Raw genomic sequence first — 21,301 nt, 5'->3', positions numbered from 1 at the left:
ATAGCCAAATGTGCTTTCAGATGAAGCTAATGATACTTCAGAAGTACTAAGGAAGTGTTTATATCTTAACTTCAGGCATTACATTGGCAGAATATGCCCAGTCTGACTTGCTCATATAAATCATTCCAAGTGGAGCAGCTTATGTAAAAATGTCATTGAATGTGACAATAAATAAGCCAGCTTAGTTCAAATTAGAGTGTAGGGTAATCACCCCATACCACTCTATGATTTAGTTTTAAATTATTTTTTTTGCTTCACCTACACTTACTTTCCCCATAATGTATCATTTGAACTAATGTAATTAGTCATTGTTCACCCAAAGTTCTTTTTTTCCCCAAACATAAATAAACCGTTTCTCCTTAACATTATGCAATTGTTTTATTTGCAATCTGTATTTATGTTTATGCCTTTAATGCTGTGTTGTAGAAACTAACGTATTTTTGCCTCTTCAAATTTAGCTATGATTATTGCTAAAACCAAAGACATCCATGAACAACAAAATATAACTCGAATTGCGAGTTGCTTCATTCTTTTTTTTCTGTTATATATGTGCATTTGAAGTGATGCTGCATCACGACTAAGCACAGTGATCGGCAATTATGCAATCAATGAAGAGCTCTCCTCTCCACTGGCCTCCCCTAAGGCTCCTTTCCTTCCACCTCTTGGAGGGAGGTTTATGTTTTGGAGAGTTCAAAGTCATAGTCTTGGTCATGCTGTAATTTCATTGTTTGACCTTGAAAAGGCACTCGCCCTCCTTGGTCTAGCTGTCTTCACATGTGAGTTCAGGAGCAGTGGCCTCAAGGTCTGCATCAGCGGCATTTTCTGTGCCTCTTCCCATTCCACCATCGAGTTCTTTCATGTTCACCTTGTTTCTTCTGTGTGTCCTCGGTCCTCTTCAGGAAACAAAATGTTCATTCTCTCCTGGAATCTTCCAGTGACCTCAGTTAGCTTGAAGGTAGATCGTCCCCCAGCTTATGATGATGGGAAGTGATGTGGTGGTTGGTTTACAGAACCAACTCTGATCATGTGAATAAAAAATGAACATTGCATGTGTCTGGGGGAAGAACGTTCCAGAGAGGGGAAAGAGTAAACCATACAGGCCTTTTAACAGACAAGTTTAGAGATGGGACCTGAGACCTGGAAATACCGGGCAACAAGGTCATGTAGACCCTGGTAGTTTGTTATGTAGCAAAAGAAAACAAATAGAAATTAGCACAGATTTAGCAGCTTCCTCTGCTCACAGGCTCATGAAGGCAAAACTGCAGTGTTGGACAGGCTGGACTCTTATCTGGAAGAATCTGCTTCCAGCTCATTTAGGCTGGTAGAATGAGTTCCTGTAATTGTAGGGCTGCCGCCCCAGCTTCTTAATGGCTATTGGCTGGCCTGGGCTCACTCTCAGCTGCCAGAGTTCACTCCAAGGACTTGTGCATGGCCCTTTGTATAGGCAAAAGAGAACCTCCCTCACGCTGAATCCTTGCACACTTCACAATTTGAATCTCTGTGGATTTCTCTGCCACCATCATGGGAAAAACTCTCTGCTTTTGTATGACTGAAGTGATTAGCTTAGGCCCATCCAGATGAGGTTCCTTTCTGTGATGGTTAATTTCATGCATCAGCCTGGCCTAGGATATGTTATCCAGTTGTTTGGGTAAGTAAAGCACTGGCGTGATGGTTTCTGTCAAGGTTATCTTGTAGATGGATTTGCATCTACAATCATCAATGGCTGAGTGCATCAACACACAACCAAAGAGACTGCCTTCAGCAATGAGGGTAGTCTCCCAGTCTTAAAAGCCAGAAGGGATGATTCCAGAATCAGAAAGAAGAAATTCTGCCTCATGGTGGTGGTTTCAAACTGTCTGTACCCGAGACGAGCATGTTCTTAAATCTAATCCATTCCTGTGGGTGTGTACCCATTATAAGTAGGATCTTCTGACAAGGCTACTTCTGTTAAGATGTGACCCACCTCATTCAGGATGGGTCTTAATCCTATTATTGGCGTCCTTTTTTTTTTTTTTTTTTTTAAAGATTTATTTATTTATTTAATTCCTTCCCCCCCCCGTTTGTCTGTTCTTGGTGTCTGTTTGCTGCGTCTTGTTTCTTTGTCCGCTTCTGTTGTCGTCAGCGGCACGGGAAGTGTGGGCGGCGCCATTCCTGGGCAGGCTGCTCTTTCTTTTCGCGCTGGGCGGCTCTCCTCACGGGCGCACTCCTTGCGTGTGGGGCTCCCCACGCGGGGGACACCCTTGCGTGGCAAGGCACTCCTTGCGCGCATCAGCACTGCGCATGGCCAGCTCCACACGGGTCAAGGAGGCCAGGGTTTGAACCGCCGACCTCCCATATGGTAGACGGACGCCCTAACCACTGGGCCAAAGTCCGTTTCCCTTGGCGTCCTTTATAAATGAAAAGAATACAGAAAGAGAAAGATAGAAAGCCATGGAAGCAAGAAGCTGAAAGCAAGAAACCCGGAAGAGAAGGGAAAGACAGCAGATGCTGCCATGTGTCTTGCGATGTGATGGAGGAACCAAGGATTGCTGGCAGCTGGTCTTGAGGAAGAAAGCATTGCCTGAGATGCCTTGACCTGGCCTGTGCCATGGCTTCAAACTGTAAGCTAATGAACTCCCCATTGTTAAAAGCCAACCTATATCATGGTATCTGCTTTGAGCAGCCTAGGAAACTAAAACATTCGCCTTCGGTCAGCCAGCTTCTGGGGAAGATGGACTTGCCAAGCTTCACCTTTATGGGCATTTCCAGCTCGTGGCCTGCCCTATAGAATTTGGACTTGCTAGCCCCCACCAGCTTATGAGTCAATTCCTTACAGTAAGTAAAGGTATTAGTCAGCTAAAGGGGTGCTGAAGCAAAATACCAGAAATTGGATGGTTTTTATAAATGGTATTTATTTGGGGTAGGAGCTTACAGAGACCAGGCCATAAAGCATAAGTGACTTCCCTCACCAAAGTCTATTTTCACGTGTTGGAGCAAGATGACTGCTGACGTCTGTGAGGGCTCAGGCTTCCTGGGTTCCTCCCTTCCAGGGTCTTGCTTCTCTCTGGGTTCAGGGTTCCTCGCTTCCCAGGTCTCCAGCTTCAGCATCAAACTCTAAGATCAAAACTCCAACATTAAGAGCCCTTAACCCTCAACTCTGTCCTTTGCCATGACTTTTATCTGTGTACCCCAACCCACTAAAGGGTGGGGACTCAACACCCTACTGGCACAAGAGGTTTACATAATTCCTTAATCAAGTAAACCTATGAATCTGATATAATCTAATATGCCCAGAGGTAAAGATCAGTTTACAAACATAATCCAATATTTCTTTTTGGAATTCATGAATAATATCAAACTGCTACAGTAAATAAGTTAATATCGGTTCTGTTTCTCTGCAGAACCCTGAGGAACGCATTATCTTAAGGTCCATGTAAAGTAAACTGAACGACATCTGAAAACCCCTTTTGCCTGTTAAGGAAACATAATCATGGGAACCAGCAGGGGTCGAAGGCCATAAGACCTATCTGGACTTCTGTTCACCACACCTGCCAACACATTTTGTTCAAAAACTTCCAGGCTGATGTTTCTCTCCTGAGCGAGTGGGGCCTACAGGGCCCACCCAGAAATGGAGGAAAAGTGCATGCTAAGAGATTGTTGAATCTCACTTTCCCCTAAGCACAGATGTGAGTGACTGCTAGAAGCTTACACTACTTTCAGACACTCCAATCAAGTCATGCCATGAAGAAAGAGAGTAACTGGAGAAAATAGGTAGGTGAAAAAACAGAGTGGGAAAGAACTGCCTCTCCAAAGATTCCACTTTTAAACAATTACGAGAAAAGAGCAACTGGCAAACATTTGAGGTGCATGTTTCTAAGTGATCTCATCTTACTCACTCTAGAGAGCGTGGCCATATATTAAATAATGGTGTGATGGATGAATCATAATCAGTTGCCATGGAGACATGGATGTGCTCAAAAGAATGCAATGTATAATACTGTCCTAAGTATTTGAAACATACTTGTATACTTGAGTGTTTGAAACATAATGAAGGAAATTATAGAAAACTAGATAAGATGTCCTTTATTTAAAATAACAACTAGAAAGTAAAGAGAGAGAAAGAACCTGATGCATGCAATATTTACTAGAATCTGAAAAAAAATAGACTTCCTGTCCTCATTTCCTCTGTAACTGGCAGCATTATGCCCTCTCTAAGACACTGTTCCCCTGTGGTAACTGAGGCCTTGGGACTTGAGAAAGCTTTTACCTTAAAATTATCATTGAAGAACATATTCTTGGGAAGTGGATATGGCTCAACTGATAGAGCATCCGCCTACCATATAGGAGGTCCAGGATTCAAATCCCGGGCCTCCTGATCCATGTGGTGAGCCGACCCATGTGCAGTGCTGATACGTGCAAGGAGTGCCGTGCCACGCAGGGGTGCCCCCTGCATAGGGGAGCCCCACATGCAAAGAGTGTGCCCCACAAGGAGAGCTGCCCGGCATGAAAAAAGCACAGTCCACCCAGGAGTGGCGCTGCACACATGGAGAGCTGACACAGCAAGATGATGCAACAAAAAGAGACACAGATTCCCGGTGCCGCAGAAAATGCAAGTGGACACAGAAGAACACACAGCGAATGGATATGAGCAGACAATGGGGGGAGGTGGGAAGAAATAAATGAAGTAAATCTTTAAAAAAATAGAGTATGTATTCTTGACATGTTGAAATATTAAAGCCACATTTACTAGTTTAGTTTTTTCTTTTTCTTACTAGTCTGAAGCACTTTGCAAAAGCTCCAATATTCTTTTTACCACCCAATCTCATTTAAAGGATTGTGAACAAGTCCACTTGATTCCATCACCTCTCAGCATTAGAAAATCACTTTCTTAATTGAAGAAGGTCTTTTGTCTTTGCCTGACCTCAATTGGTTCCTCCACTTTCCATGCTAATAGACCCACACAGACAGCTAATTAAACTATTTTATTACTTTAATTTCTGTCACAGAATGCTGTTCTGTATGACCACAATCTAATTCATTAGGCACCCTGCATGAGCCCAGTGTTTAAAATCTTAACTTTTAACACCCCCAATCTACCTCTCTCTGTAATGGAGGCCAAATCCAGAAGGAAGAAGACACAAATTTTATTACTTTCTGTTAAAGAGATGAATACCAACAATTTCCCAGATATCACTGACTGTTACTGGGGAATCCAAATACATTTCAGTCATGTGTTCTAACAAGTAGATAATATTTCCAACTCCTCCATTGAATTAGCCATTGTCCTACTGGTCCTTACTCAAAATGAAAAAGTACAGGCATTGGCCACTGTGAACACAGAGCAAACTCTCAGAATGGTCAAGGCAAAGACTAAAGATAGAGCCTTCTTGGGTTCTAGAGGGTTGTCACCATACTTTACAGACAAGTAAGGCTACATTTTATTCATTTTTGTTATATGGGTGGGCGGGGGTAGTTTGTAGTAGCAGAAAATATTTGACTTGTGGCTAAAAAATTACATAACAAAATTTCATATTAATCTATATTTTCCTCTTGTCAGTACTAGGACCTTTACTAATTGAACTATTTCCTTTTCTAAACTTGAGAAAGACTCTTCTTTGAAAAGGAAAAACAAAAACAAAAACAGACCAAAATACCTGAAAATCTGAATCTCAGAGGTTGTATAAAGCAGTATAAGAGAAAATAAGCGTGAAAGTCACAGAGTTGACCTAATGGGGCCGATAGATTTTTCTTTTGAATGTATGTTTCTGGAAAGCATGTTCGTAGGTTCCTAAGTGTGTGTGTGTGTCTGAAATTACAGATAGATAAATATAGATACTGATATATATACATTCTTATGAACATATATGCATGCACGTACATACATATATATATAGCCCTCTGAAGTAAGTCATAAATTGGTGTGGTAAACTCTTAACTTGTCCTGATGGCAATGAGGAAAAAGGAAAATACTTACCAGTTACAGGTGTCCTGGTAATGTGAAGTGGGTCTTTCATCCAGAAATAGCTAGTGAGCCTCTAATAACACCTGTTTCTCAAAGCGAGTCAGCAACAGCTGAAAGAGGAGGAAAAGAACATTCTCTTTTTGCTTTAGTTCCAGTTGTCTCCGCTAACAGCACACTCTTAAGAGCTGGTGAGAACAACTGCAGAGGCTGCTGGCCTCTGAGTCCGTGGTAGAGTGTCTTGAGGACCGCACCCTGTTCCACCGCGTCATTTGTGTGACATACGGGCATCGATGGTGCTCTCTGGGCATGTGCCTCACAGGCCCCGGGAAGTGTCGTGCTGAATTTGAAGGAGTGGCAGTATGTGTCCACTTATCACTTCATCCAGGCTGAGAGCCAACAGCTGACACAAGCCTGCATTTTTATGTAGGTTTCGTCATCCTCACACTGAGATCATCTTATTTGTTGCCTTTGAAAAGAAAAGGGCTAATCTACTAACTGGTGAGGAAACCACCTGAAATTAGGGAAATGAATGAGGCTAAAACATACAGGGGGATACAAAGATCAATCTTCCTCCTCCAGCCTAACAGGAGCTTAATTTTCTCTCTCCGTCCTGCGCAGTCAGTCTCCTTTCATGCTCTTGCCATGAGTTTGCGTCTGGGGGATGGCCAGAGGCGGGGGTGGGGGTGGTGGGGGGGTGGGGGAACAGGACTGGCCAGCGGAAGGTCTCAGACTCACCCCGTGACGCCTGGTGTTTGAAGAGGCTTAGGACCAAATGTATTGAAGATCAACAACAGTGACAGTTCAGCTCTGCTTGGGGCATGCTTCTATCATAATTTATGGAAGGAAAACTAGAATGGACAGTTGTTTCCTCTTTGTGTTAGAAACCGACAACAGGGAGACTGAAAACCATTGTTTTCTCTGGATTGTGCTATTGAGGAATTGTCTTCGTAAAGTCTTTTGAGTGATTAGGACAATAGCAAGACATCAACTCAATCACACTTAGATAATCCCAGGGCTTGGCTCTGCCACATGCAAGTCTTGGCTAAAAATAAATGTGTGGCAAGTTTCTGCCTCTGGATACGTGTCGGCAAGTGAAATATTTATGTTGTCGGGTGGGGCTATAAATCATAAAGAAGGTTAGAAAGGCAAGATTCAGGAAGAACAAAGCAAATGGCCAATGTCTTCGTATTGAAAAAAGACAATAAAGTGTGGGTGCTGTTTAATTCAATAGAGTTTCTAGGGTTCAAGGACTTTTTCATCAGTGACAAACAGCACAGGTTGGCACATAATCATGCATCAGCTGCTTCGTTTTGGTGGATTTCAAGGGGAAGACAGAAAAGAACGAGAGGGTAAAAACAGGTGCCCCTGAGAAACTTCCTGCATGGGTCCAGCGGAGTCCCAGAGTGAAGCAGTACAAAGGCGCCTTACTCTCAGGGTTTCTCAGTGGCCATACTATGGATATTTGGGGCAGGTAACTGTTTGGTGTGGAGGGGCTGGCCCTTGCACTTTAGGATGTTAAGCAGCACTGTGGGCTCAACCCACTAGATTCCAGTAGCACCCCCACCCCATCCCGGTGTGAACCAACAATGCCTGCTCACATTTCCAACTGTCCCCTAGATGAGGGGCTGAAGGCAAAGTTGGCCCCGGTTGAGAACCAGTGCTCTGGAAGATACTTGATGGAGTTAATGTTTGCTCACTAAGTACAGGCACTGCTGTTTTCTAACTCCTTGTGTAGAGCGTGACTCTAGTGATCAAATTTCATGTGGTATGCCCCTTCCCACACAACAAGTAAAAGAAATATGGCCCTCATTCCCTAAAGAATTCCCGGGACTATCTGCTGATGAAACAGCTGTTCTGAAATGGAATTTTGTAAATGCCAGCAGATTAAGAATAAAACCCCCTTTTAATGATACAACAAACAGCCTTGCCCATTTTCACAGCTGACCCAAGTAAAGTTGGATGATATGTTAAATTCACGCATCAGGAAAATGTTTCCATGAATGGATACCTTTAGCTTTTCCCTACATTAATACCTTGGAGCAAGGATCATGCTTGCTTCTTGTGTTTGATAGAGATCTGAAAAATCTCTATCAAACTAATAAAATTCTAACCAGGAAGGTTACCCCATAATTGCATGCCCAAAAATCAAGAGCTGAAAATGCAACTATGAAGCAGAGGATAAGTTTTACTTTCCTATTAATTCCTAATTTTGGCCTGGTCTTTGTAAAATGCAGAGCACTGCCAGCACTATCTTGGAATTAGATCAGTAAAAGGTGCAATGGTCACAGGTTAGGTTTCCTGGAAGCAAGGTATCTGAAGCAAATATTTGGGTGAAAGTTGTTTATAGGGTGCCCTACCGAGCAGCCAACACTGGGTTTCCCTGGGGAGCTCCAGAAGACTGGAGAACAGATCTCAGAAGTGTTAATCCTACCCAACAAGCAAGGAGCCTAAGGCATTTTAACCTCCAGCTTCTACCTCGTTATCTAGGGACCACTGGGGGGGCGGGGTGGGGGTCGACGGGTACTTACTCCCCAGGTCTTCTCATCCACCCTGCTGGAGGGCTGCAACTACCACATCATTAGCAAGTAATAGATCCACAGGTATAAGATAATAGATGTTTAACAAAGATGCATGGTAATTTAATTTAAAAAGGGGAGACTTTTAAATATGTGCTGCTGAAATAATTGGATATATGTTTGGAAAACTATGAACCTTGACTCTTACCTATCTCAATAAACAAAATTTACCTCACACATAATGGTAAGAGCTAAAACAAAACATCCAGAAGAAAACAGGAGAAATTTTCTGTGGTCTTGTGTTAGGTAGGTTGTTTATTGTTTTTTTTTTTTTAAATAATTTTCTTTATTTTCTTTTAAATGTTACATTGAAAAAATATGAGGTTCCCATATACTCCCACCCCGAGGTAGGTTTTTTAAGAACATAGACCATAAAAGAAAAACTTTATAAATTAGAACTCACCAAATTGAAAATGTTAACTAGTCAAAAGACACCATGTAAAAAATCTGAAGACAAGCCACAGATCCAGAAAATAAAATAAAAAGTAAAACATTTATCTGATAAAGGACTTGTATCCGGAATGTTAAAAGAACTCTTTAAACACAATTATAGGAAGACAGACAACTCAATAAAGGGTACAAAATTGAACAAACATTTCATCAAAAAGGAAAGATATACATATGCAAAACAGGAACAATAAATATGCTCAACATCATTAGTCACTAGGGAAATGCAAATCAAGTCATGCTGAAACACCACTACACACCTAAAGGAATAGCTAAAATTTAAAAGACTGATGGTACCACCTGTCAGTGAGATATTGATAAACTGAAACCTTTGTATAATATTGGCAGGAATACACATTTGTACAGCCACTTTAGAAACACTTTTATTATTATTTTAGTTAAGCCTATCATTTAAGCAAGAAATCCCTTTCCTAAGTTACCTACCAACAGAGACAAAAACATATGTCCCATAAAGACTTTTACACTCATATTCATAGTGGCATTATTCATAATAGGTGAAAAAATAAAAGGAAAATAACCCAAGTGTCTATGAACTGTTGAAAAGTAAATTAAATATGGCAAAGTTGTACAATGGAATACAAGTCAGCATTAAAAATGAAAGAATGACTAATATATACAACAACATAAAGGAATCTCCAAAATGTCATGCAAATGAAAGACAATACACCCAAGAATATTACACACTATATGACTCAATTGATAAGAAACCTCAGAGAAGGCATATCTAAGGAGATAGAAAGCTGATCGACAGATGCTTGAGGTCAGGAGGTGGCAAAGATAAGTGACTACAAAGGGAAACAAGGAAACTTTGAGGGGATAGAGAAGTCTTACAAAAGTTATCTGTGGTAATGCTTCATTTACAAATTTGTTCATTTACCACAACTCATTAAATGAAAACTTCAAATGGGTGAATTGTATTGAATGCAAATTATACCTAAATAAATTGGTTTTAAAAGGTCATTAAAAAGTTTAGAAGGAGATCAAAGTAATTTGCCAATTGGACCCAGCTGGCAAGTTCACTATAGTAAATCACTGTAATCCACTATAGTAAAGGAGACCCCACAGTATTGAGATGTGAAGAGGATTTTGGAAACAATATGAGATGAAGTCATTTAGTTCACATAAAATGCCCATAAAGAACTGCTTTCTAATTAAATATTTGAAAGCAAAAATTGCTAAAATTATGGGTAGAAAACGATCTTAATAATTTATTTCAAATTAAATATTCCTCCTTTGAACACTGAACGTTTATCCAAAGAGTTTTTAAAATGACACTAACTAATTGGACTTTGGCAAATGTCCTCATATTAGGCTCTGAACACTTAGGAATTTGTCAATTGACACATATATACCATGCATCTATGTTCACATCTAGCATGCTAACGCCAAAAAGCTTGTAATCGCAAGGCGTCCTCAAGAAACTCAAAATATTTCACAAAATAAAAATAGTTAAATGCTGCTAATAATGACCTCTCCTCTTAAGGAGATAGTGATTTCCTGTAAAAATTCGTCACTAATTTAAACACCGACACCATGGGAGAACTGGCAGAATTCCAGAAGGTCCCAGCTGTTTCGCTCTTGAAACCAGCAGTCTTGGCCTGTGGGCCACTCACACAGACCCCCAGAAGTGAGGGTCAGTCCATTTTAGGCAGAGCGCCTAAAGGAGAGGACAGGGGGTTTATCTCCAAGGCACAAATCAGAGAACCCCAAACCCTGAGCAGTATGTGTGGACCCATCCACCTACACAAGCTCCTGAAACATTCAATTTGGAAAACAGCTTCTCTGCTAATCCCATCTCCTCCTGGAAACCAACCTGACATCCTGGACTGCAGACCTGCATGTGGAGTGATGGCCCTCCATCATTGTTAGCCAAACCCAGGAGTCAAATCCACCCAAGTTTTGAGTATAAAGCGGATACGCTCGTTGTCGTTATTCTGGAACAAAGTAAAACTGAGCCCGTCCTGGGAAAACAGGTGATATTCAGCCGCTCTGCCTATAGCCCTGTTCCCATCTGCTCAGACCTGACACAAAAAGGAAGGTTTTGTATCACTTAGCTGTGGCGTGCGTGTGAAAATACTGCCCTGATGAAGAGGAGATGATGACCAGCTAAAGCCACTGACCGTGTGGTGCAGCAGTGCTCAGAGATGTGTTCACCAAGTGCAGTGAGTGTCCCATGATGTTGGAGGAGGAGGTTGTTGTGGGAGAAGTGGGGTGAGGGGGGTGGGGGGGTATATGGGGGCCTCATATTTTTTGAATGTAACATTAAAAAATAAATTAAAAGAACAAACAAACATAATAACCTGTAGTGGGGAATTGTAGTCTGTAAATCAGGCCATTTTATCACTCTTCAGCCCTTTCCTCTCTACCTGGGACCCCTGATCTGTTATTTTCTCCCATTTCTCTTCCCTCCCTATGTAAATAAACTACTGGCCTAAGTCAAAAAATAAATAAATAAATAAAGGTAGTGTAAAGTTTTCTAGTGAACTGAATGAGCCTTCAAAGGGAATGAGGAGTAAGCCACATACTCTGCCTTCCATCTAGGCAAGTTGTGTTCCTTCATTTCTCTTTGCATTGGGGTATACTTTGGCCACACAATGGCCACCTCTGCCTGATTTTATTTTTTATTTTTTTATATACTTAGAAAATTTTAAAAATTTATTTCTCTCCCCTCCTCCCCTAAGTTGTTTGCTCTCTGTGTCCATTTGCTGTGTGTTCTTCTGCGACCACTTCTATCCTTATCAGTGGCACGAGGAATCTTTGTTTCTTTTTGTTGCGTCATCTTGCTGTGTTAGCTCTCTGTGCGGTGCCATTCCTGGGCAGGCCGCACTTTCTTTCATGCTGGGTGGCTCTCCTTATGGGGTGCACTCCTTATGGGTGGGGCTACAAGGGGGACACCCGAGTGGCAGGGCACTCCTTGCGCATCAGCACTGTGCATGGGCCAGCTCCACACGGGTCAAGGAGGTCCCGGGGTTTGAACCGTGGATCTCCCATGTGGTAGGTGGACGCCCTAACCACTGGGCCAAGTCTGCTTCCCTGGCTGATTTTAAAAGTTCTGGGATGGCAGGGTACTGCTCCTCACCAACCCTTAGGCTTCATGGCCTTAGTTGCTCTTGAAAGTCACATATTTATATAACATTTTATACCACTTTCCTATCTGTTAGAAATACATTTTGAAATGTTTATGGGTGAAATGATGAGAGGCTGGAGTGTGCTTCAAAATCATCCCCTTGTGAGGGTGAGGTATGGATGAAATGAGCTTGGCCATGTGTGGATATTTCTGAAGCCGAGTGATGAGCACACTTTGGAAATTCATTATATTATTTTATTTTGTATTAAAATGTTTTCATGATAAAATTTTAAGCCATGCATTTTACTAGCTCATTATTATGCCTGGACTCAAATTCAGTCATCTTTCATGCCTTGACTCAACTGCTGGAACTGTCCTCTCTTGCTGGTTTCCATTTCCGCTTTCCATCACTATTTAAAACATTGGTTGCACTGTTCCATCATTTAATATCTGCACATCGGCTGCCTGTCGTGGGTCGTTGGTGTTCTAAGGACTGGGGCTGGACTAACTAGTAAGACATAAAGCTTGTCCTCAGGCAGCTAGTAGTTGAGCCAGCATGTCACAGTATTTGGTATGTGATTGAGTACCAGGTTTGCTCTGCTCATAGTCCGTGGCAGGAGAGAGTTGTCCATTGTTCTTGGGGATGGAAGAGGGAATCAGAACACTGAATGGAGGAGGTGATGCTTGAGTAAATGGATGAATCTCGATAAATCATTCTAGGCAGAGGGAGGTACATGATCATGTCCCAAGAAATGAAAGAGCCTTGCACATTCAAGGTCAACTATGATTGAATAAATGTGCAAGTGTGAAAGAAATATAACTTATTAACTCATTTTATACTCTTACATGTGGACAAAGATCATTCTACATAATAGAGACAGAACTAAGATAAGCAAAGAATAGCCAGGATGCATTCCAATCATTATAGGGCAATTTGCAATATCTTAAACAAAGCTAATTTTAAGGACATTCTCTGTTTAAATGTTTCATTCTACTAATTTTGTTAATATTCTGTTCCTTCTCTCTTAATATTCAAGAACTACTCTCCCAATAATTTAGAGGAAGAAATATTTTTGGATTGGAAAACAACTGCCTACTTCTCAGTGAAAATCCAGGGTGAATATCAATTATGATCAGTGCTGGGAAGTTTTTCTTCCCAGATACTCCATTGTCTTCTGAATGCACCAGATCGTGGTGTGTCTTAATGAAGAAAGACGTGCACAGGTGCTGACACTCTCCTGCAGCTGCTGGAGGCTGCCAGAGTCAGGACTGAACCTCGGCATCTCAGGCTGGTCATCTATTACATCAGCTATGAAATTTCTGATGGTTCAGTTCCTTTAAGAAAAAGAATCACCTAAAGAGCTTAATTATTTGTGACTTGTTTATATTTTCATGACATGAGAATGACAAGGCATATTTTGGGGCTAGTTTATTTAAGGTTAAAGTCTAATTTTTCTGAAAACTTTGAATGCATTTCTTGTCATAACACAACAGCAGTGTTTCTTTAAATTACATCATCCCTTAGGAGTCTCCTTTTAATTTATTGTAGGTTTGCTTTAATATATCTAATAAAAAGCATGAAGGTATAAAACATATTAAAACAAATATCCATGCATGTGTCACCCAGAATTAACAAGAGCACAGTCACTTTTCCCCCAAAAATTAAAATAGCAGGAAACCTTTCACACACTGAGGAAGTCATGCCATCTGTGATAAACTTTCACGTCCCTCTATCCTTTCTGGAACTCTTTCTCCAGTTTAGAGTAATACCAAGAATTTAATGCATACCCAGTGTCTTAGTAATGTTCTTTTAACTATCTCCATACACAATACAATTCTCTACGTGGTTTCCAATCTACATAAATGGATAGTACATATTTTCCTGTAACTTTACATTGCTTTATGTTTAATAAATGATGTACAGTGTATTCATTGTCATATTGTAACCCACGTGTAGATATACCCCCAACTTACCATTTACCATTAATAATTATTTGAATTCTTCCTGTTTTTCCACCACAAAAATAATACGTGAAAAATGCAAGAGGGAAATGGATGTGGCTGAACCAATTGGGCTGCTGTCTAGCATACAGGAGGCCCAGGGCTGGATGCCCGGGATGGCCCACGTGGCGAGCTGGCCTGTGTGGAGGGCCGACCCATGCTGGAGTGCTGCCCTGCATGGCAAGGACACCCAGTGTGGGAAAGCCCCCCGGTGCAGGAGTGCCAGCCGATGCGGAGAGCTGGCACAGCAGGACGACGCAACAAGACACAGAGGAGAAAAAATAAGAAGACGTAGCACAACAGGGAGTTGAGGTGGCGCAGGAAAATAATTGCCTCTCTCCCACTCCAGAAGGTCCCGGGATCGGTTCCTGAAGCTGCCTATTGAGAATACATGCAGACATAGAAGAACACAGAGTGAATGCCACGGAGCAGACAATGGGGGAACAGGGGGTGGGGGTTGAGAAATAAATAAATCTTTTAAAAAAATGAAAGAATGAATGTTCTGGTGCATGTCTTTTTATGTTCATATAATTTTTCCAATTTGTGTCAAAAAATATATATGGATGTTTGTGTGTTCATGTGAGTGGATTCAAATACTTCTGATCATTTTCCTTGAGATTTGTATACAGTTTAGTTAATTTGATGCTATATCATCTGACACATCAAAGATTCAGATTGTGGTATTTCCTCATACACTTTTTTTTTCTCTCCCCATCCCCTCACCCCAACCCCCGTTGTCTGCTCTCTGTGCCCATTCACTGTGTGTTCTTCTGTGTCTGCTTGAATTCTTGTCAGTGGCACCAGGAATTAGTGTCTCTTTTTGTTGCGTTATCTTGCTGCATCAGTTCTCTGTGTGTGCAGCAACACTCCTGGGCAGGCTGTGCTTTTTTCTCACAGGGCGGCTCTCCTTACAGGGCGCACTCCTTGTGCGTGGGGCTCCCCTATGCAGGGGACACCCCTGCATGGCATGGCACTCCCTGTGTGCATCAGCACTGCGTGTGGGCCAGCTCATCACACAGGTCAGGAGGCCCTGGGTTTGAACCCTGGAACTCCCATGTGGTACGTAGATACTCTATCAGTTGAGCCACATCAACGTACCCCTCATATGCTTTTAGATAAGAATCTCATATGCTTAAACATGGTATCAATTTCATTTTTCATCTTCCATGTTATCATTCCTTCGTTCATTTACTTTTTTATTTGCTTTTTAAACAAAAAGTCAGCTAAATAGATTGACGAACAGAGTTTACTAAGATATTTTCTCACTCACCAAAGCTGAGCATGTTAATGACTGGCACATGTCAAAGTTGGGTTAGAACAAAATGTTTCTCCTGGGAAGAAGTTAAGATATTTAAAGTTCCCAATATGAAGAGTTACTTCCGCCATTCTCTGCCCCATGCATTGTACAAAACCTTCACCTAATACATTGTTGAATTACATTTATTTTTAGATATGACTCCTCATTCCATCATCCTCCAACAACTGTCCTCTCTTTTGATGCTAATCATCACCCTAAAATTGATGTCCCCAACATCACAATAACACAGTGGCCCTAAAATTTCTTGAGTACTTCCTACCATGCAAGAGTTTTAGGTAAATGAACTTATTTTAACTTCACCATATATAAGGTAGGAATTACTTCCTACACTTTATAGAAGAGATTTATTTAGGTCACCCCAAGTTCCTTGGTGAGTAAGTGACCCAGGTAAATATAAGAGACTCTGCTACAGCTCTGGACCTCAGCTACTTCTTTCTTCCGATGAACAAGGCAAGTCCACAAACATTTTTAAGCAAAGAAACAACATGCTTTAGAAGGAAAACAAAACACTAATTACTAAGATACTTACTTTATTCTTATTAGTAAGAATAAAAGCATATGAACAAGTGATTGAGGACAAATGACAAGTTTCAGCATTATATATACAAGTGAGAAGATTATTTATGGATTTTTATCCTTTGATATTTCTGCAAATTTCCAAGGGCCAAAAATGTTTATCTTGTATCTTGACTTTGGTGCTTAATAGGGGGAAAAATTATCTGCCAGGCACATAGGTCATTTTGTAAATTGAGTGTTTAATGGAGAGTGAACTGCCTAAATTAGTGTTTTCCTGACTTGCCTCATGATAAAAATCATTTGGGAAATTCATTACAAGTATCAATCCTGGATCTCAAATCTAGGAGCTCTAAAGTACAGCATCTACAGACATTAGTTCTCAGACTTGCTTAGGTAGCAGTCAATTAATCAGTGTTAGTTTGGGACAAGCAGAGAAAAGGTACATGAAAAATATGGTCAGATTATCCTACACTCCATAAGTGAGCTTTCTCCAAGAATACACAAGGAAAAAGGAAGTAGACCTTTGTCCATCTTGGGTTGCATTTGCACCTTGGCAAATTTCCAAGGGCCAAATATATTTCTTTTGTATCTAAACTTTGGTGCTTAATAGGGTAAAATGATTTTCCCAGGCACATAGGTAATTTTGTAAAATTTCATTTATCTGTCATGTGTTGACTTAAAGTATATAAGAAAAGGAAAAGTAGGTGATAATTTTGTAAGGTTGATGATAAAAATTTTCAATTGGCCAAGACTTATGTTTAAAAACCTTGCAGCTAGATAGTTCTATCCATCTGCCCCATGGGATCTAAGCCCCCTCTCAATTAGACGCAGAGTGGGCATCACCATCCCCAAATCCTCGAGATTGAGGAATGAACAATGGACTAAAGTAGACTTATTATTATTCTATTACAGACTTCTTATTATTCTAGCATTGGAAGAACTCTTATCATTGATATAAAGGCAGTGGCCACCAGAGGTTCTGAGGGATGGGAGAGGGAAGAAAAGGTGTAAAATGGGGGCATTGGATTTGTCCTGCATGACATTGCAGTGATGGTGGATACAGACCATTGTATATTTTGTCATAACCTACAAAATGGTGCAGGACAGAGTGTCAACTATAATGTAAACTAGTCCATGGTTAGTAGCAATGCTTCAGTATGTGTTCATCCATTTTAACAAACGTACCACACTACTGATGGATGTTGTTAATGTGGGAAAGTGTGGGAGGGGGAAGGAGGGGGGCATATGGGAATCCTTATATTTTTTATGTAACACTTATGTAATCTAAAGTGTCTTTAAAAAAATTTATAAAAAAATATGGGAAACTTTTGGGGGATTTTGATTAGAATGACAGAAAGAAAAATAAAATAATTGGAAAGGAAAAAAACAAAAACCAGAAAACCAAAAACCAAACCAAACCAAAACAAAAAAACCTCACAACCTTGGAGCTATAGCACAGACTGTCTATTTGATTTGAGAAAAACTGATAGTATAGAAGATGCTGAGTAATTCCCAGACTGACTTTATCAACATTTTAAAGTAGTTTGGAGATTAGGCTGTCTCTAAAAAGTGCAGACTTTTTTCCTGCAGCCTCCCAATCTGTTTCTTTGCACTAACCATGTATTCTCAATTTAAAGGTCTGAAGGCACCTATATGAAAAATTCCCCAGTCCACCCAGTAAACTGCTTGTGACATTATATTGTGTTTTTCTCAATCTTGGATAACCTATGGGGAAGCCATGGCACAATTTCACAATGAACCATTTATTTAAAGCTAGCCGTAGTGCCTCCATGCTAGAAGAGGTGCTCATATCACTAGACCATCAATTTGGTGACACCTCCAAAGCTCACACATGCCAAGAAATTACAAAACTGGATGTGTGTCTGTCTGTGTTTGAGGGGGCAGGCGTTTAATATTTTTTGAAGACTACCACTATTTTCTTATACATCTGCCTCGTGCCTTGCACTAGAAATGAACTGATTCCACACAGGATAACTATTGTCATAGCATACCTACCTCTCATGAGCAGCTCACTTCTAATCTATTGAGCAGTTCCTTCTCTTGGATCTGGGTGAAATAAATAAAAGGAACAACAATCAGAACAAAACAAATAAACACTTTTTAAGAAAGCTCCCTTGAGATTTCCTAGGAAGAAGCTTACAAGCTGACCCCCAAGCAGAAGTAGCCAGAAAAATTTCTGAGTGGTCAGGAAAACACCGAGTAGAAATTGTGTCTAAGGAGTCTCAGTCCTGAAAGGTTTCAAAGTGTCTATCAAAAGCAAACTCAAATGCTCCCTGGAGGAAAGTATATCCTCAAGTCTCATGGAAATCCCACAGACATATATCTAAAATGGAAAAAATAATAAAATAATAAATTGAAACAAAAAACAATGGAAAGATACAGGCAGATTGACATTGTTAAAGAGCATTATTAATGCAATATCATATAGCTATGTAGACATGAACCACAGACAGGCAAAGAAGTCGCAAAATTAAAGAGGCTTGAGAGTCCACTGATTGAATTAGAGGGTACAAAATACATTTTGATGGAGTAAGGAGATTTTTTAAAAGGGAGTGCAGAAGCAGCAGTAGTAAACGATAACATGGCTGAGAATTAGCCAGGCATGAGGAAAGATGCAAATTTCAGAATCCAAAAAATCAACCCAGCAACAGGATCACTGAAGAGAAGGCCACATCGCGTGCTCGTCAGGCTAATAATACAAATGACCTGTCTTAGAAGGAGTGAGAGAGAAGAGACAGATAACCTACATAGAAAGGATCATTAAACTGACAGTAGAATTATCTACAGACAAGCTAGAAAAGCCAGAAAAAAGTGAGAAAAATGACTTCAGAGTGTAGAGTAAAAAACTTCTCAATCTAAAACTATATGGAGTAAAACTCTCTGTCAAGAAAAATGGAGGGAAACGGACTTTGGCCCAGTGGTTAGGGCGTCCGTCTACCATATGGGAGGTCCGTGGTTCAAACCCCGGGCCTCCTTGACCCGTGTGGAGCTGGCCATGCACAGTGCTGATGCACGCAAGGAGTGCCTTGCCACGCAAGGGTGTCCCCTGCGTGGGGGAGCCCCACGCGCAAGGAGTGCGCCCGTGAGGAAAGCCGCCCAGCGTGAAAAGAAAGAGCAGCCTGCCCAGGAATGGCGCCGCCCACACTTCCCGTGCCGCTGACGACAACAGAAGCGGACAAAGAAACAAGACGCAGCAAATAGACACCAAGAACAGACAACCAGGGGAGGGGGGGGGAATTAAATAAATAAATAAATCTTAAAAAAAAAAAAAAAAGAAAAATGGAGAAGAAATTACTTTTAAAAACATGGAAAATCTAAATACAAATTAAATAAGTAAATTCAATAACCAGATGCCTAATCTTTGAGTCCATGTCCAAAAAATATAGGTAGAAGTTAAGGACAGGTAAAACTAGCTGGCAAGAATATAAAGTCATTGTATTTTTGGAAGGAAATTAAAAATACTAAATAAATTGTTTGGTTTAAGTATGTAAATTAATATTTCAAGAGTAAACACTAAGGGGAGGGGTTGGTGGTGGTTAAAAATCCTAGCTTCCAAAGTAGATAATGAAAAATAAGCTATCCATTCAATATAGCAAGAAATAAAGAAAGCCTCCTCAGCAAATGAAACACGCAAGTAAAATGATGTGACAGTAATCTCCAATAATCAAAATTATTTTCAAGAACATACGGAATATGAAGAGGGAAGAGGAAGAGGAGGATGGAGAGGAGAAGAAGAAAAAACACTGAGCATGCATTAGGCCACACAGCAAGTCAGACAAGTCAAGATTTCACCCACAAGGTAATTAAGGAATCAATCATGAAAAAATATTTCAGAAGCTATGGAGTTGCGAATTGTTTTAAAATTCAAATTTACTAATAATTAAGTAAAATATCACAAAATATATTGGAAATCACTTAAAATGAAATGAAAATGTACCTATTAAAACATATGGCATAAAAGTAAAGCCATGGGAAGCGGCTGCGGCTCAATCAGATGAGCTCCCATCTACTACATGGGAGGCCCTGGGTTCACGTCCTGGGGCCTCCTTGTGAAGGCAGGCTGGCCTGCACCCCACAGAGCTCCTTCCAGCCCACAAGCACTGTGAAGCGCTGACTCAGCAAGGTGACGCAGCTGAAAAGGGAGACAAGCAAAAACACAGAAGAGCGCGCAGTGAATGGTCACAGAGAGCAGACAGCAAGCAAGCCTCAAGGGGGGAGGGGAAATAAAATAAATAAAAACAGACACAGAAGAATGCACAGCGAATGGACATAGAGAGCAGATAGCACACAAAAAGCCACAAGGGGGGGAGAATAAACAAAAAATAAATACAGACGCAGAAGAATGCACAGTGAATGGACACAGAGAGCAGACAGCACGCAAAAAAGAAAAAAAAAAGCCACAAGGGGGGGATTTAAAAAAAACGAAACACCCAAAAACTAAAGCCAGAAATTCTGAGCCTAAAATGTATAGCTTTCAAAAAAATTAATTTGAAATTCTTGTGCTGGGAACTCAAATTAAGTAGTTAAAATATTTTTAAATATTCTTGAGAAGGACTCAAGGAAAGAGGATGGTACTAATAAACATAGCAGAAAGTAATGAAAGAGGAAAGAAATAAAAGAGTATAACAGAGCTAAAGGCTAGTTCTTTAAAAAGAGGGGTAAAACTGATAACGATCAGAAAAGTTGATCTAGCAAGCAAGCAAGAAAGCACAAATAAACAACACTAGAAATAATAGGGGTACATAACTACATTATGCCAAAATATTTAAAATTTAAACTGTACAAATTGCTTTAAAAGCACTCAAATGAACTCAAAAAGGAACTGAGATCCTGGATAATCATCTAGACATTAAATAAATTTAAAAAGTACAATTATGTCTCTCTACATTGTTTTATGGTTGTGTGTTTTATATTTCACAATAAAAATTTAGAAAAGATACATTACAGTGTGACCAGAGATTGCCAGGCTTCTTTGTTCCCTGGCTTGTGATGAAACCAAAGCCCCATTTCCTGCACCTGTACTGTCTGATAGGGTAGCCACATATGGCTATCTAAATTTACACTCACTGAGATTAAATAAAATATAAAAATACAGCCCTCAGTTATTTTAGACATATTTCAAGTGCTCTAAGATACTCTGGAAGAAAGATTCTAGGTGTATCAGGCAGGTGCTCCAGAGAAACAGAATTAATAGTATGTATGGATTTATAGGTATGTGTGTATGGATGTATAAATATATCTAAGGCAATTCCTTAAGAGATTTATTATAAGGAATTGGCTCACTCAACAGTGGGAGCCGCCCAAACTCTGTAGGGAAGGCCCCAAACTGAAAACTCTGAAAAAGATGATACCGAAACCTTAGTCCAAATTCCCCATGGGACCACTGGATGGAA

The 21,301-nt window shown here is 40.5% G+C and overlaps 1 long non-coding RNA gene across 2 annotated transcripts in view; it reads right to left on the bottom strand.

The window, feature by feature from the left end:
- Window positions 1–2,871: 2,871 nt before the first annotated feature.
- The window catches only part of LOC139438385 (uncharacterized), a 141,953-nt gene continuing 123,523 nt past the window's right edge, over window positions 2,872–21,301 (bottom strand). For both annotated transcript variants that reach the window (XR_011648052.1, XR_011648053.1), the window contains 3 exons: window positions 17,904–17,954; window positions 5,954–6,051; window positions 2,872–3,093 (listed from right to left, as the gene is read on the bottom strand). This is a non-coding gene — a long non-coding RNA (uncharacterized lncRNA). The remainder of the gene's footprint in view (window positions 3,094–5,953; window positions 6,052–17,903; window positions 17,955–21,301) is intronic.

The sequence above is a fragment of the Dasypus novemcinctus genome, chromosome Y (genome assembly GCF_030445035.2).
Source record: "Dasypus novemcinctus isolate mDasNov1 chromosome Y, mDasNov1.1.hap2, whole genome shotgun sequence".
NCBI classification, from domain to species: Eukaryota; Metazoa; Chordata; class Mammalia; order Cingulata; family Dasypodidae; genus Dasypus; species Dasypus novemcinctus.
This window is presented reverse-complemented; position numbering and strand designations above follow the sequence as displayed.